Consider the following 766-nt stretch of genomic DNA (forward strand, 5'->3'; position numbering starts at 1 on the left):
TTGCATACAGATGGTTGTCAGAAGGTGTTGTGGTGCCCGTGTACGGCAGCCTTGCTTCAGTAAGCCACAGTGCAGCTATAGCTACGTTGTAGCTAGTCATCATCTGTTCAGGGGACTGGTTTCCTAGTGGTTAGAGCCTTGTCCTTGGGACTCGGAGGTTCTGAGTTCAAGTCCCACACACTCCCAAGGACTACCACTCTGGTATACATGCATGAAAAGGTACATACTGAATATGTAAGTGCCATACAATTAAACGGCATATCAGCTACACTGAAAACATTTTACTGCTAATTTTCATTAGCAGTAAATTAGCATTGGATATGTTTTGCATGACTTTCACAGTAAAGATTACAGCAGTAAACTGTGAAATATACTCACAGCAAATTACTGTAATTTCATATCTGTGATATTACAATGCTTTATTGTAAAAGCACTATATACCATAATTCTATAGCTTGAACGACAAAGATATTGTGATATTACAGTACATTAGTTGTGAATTACAGCATTTTGCTGGACATTGTTACAATATAAACTTGTAATTTTACAGTGTACTGTGAAAGTAATGTAGAAGTTGATAGTAATTTAGTGTAGATTTACAACTGTAATTGTATGTTGTGTTAAATTTGACCAGCAATTTACTGTGACAATAATGCAAACAAATTAATTTACTATGAATTTACAATCATTGTACAATTACGTCCCACCTCCAAGCAAAAAAATCTGAGGTAAGATCAATGAATACCGTTAAAAATATATATGTGTA

This window comes from Cyprinodon variegatus, unplaced genomic scaffold (assembly GCF_000732505.1).
Source record: "Cyprinodon variegatus isolate N-32 unplaced genomic scaffold, C_variegatus-1.0 Scaffold303, whole genome shotgun sequence".
NCBI lineage: Eukaryota > Metazoa > Chordata > Actinopteri > Cyprinodontiformes > Cyprinodontidae > Cyprinodon > Cyprinodon variegatus.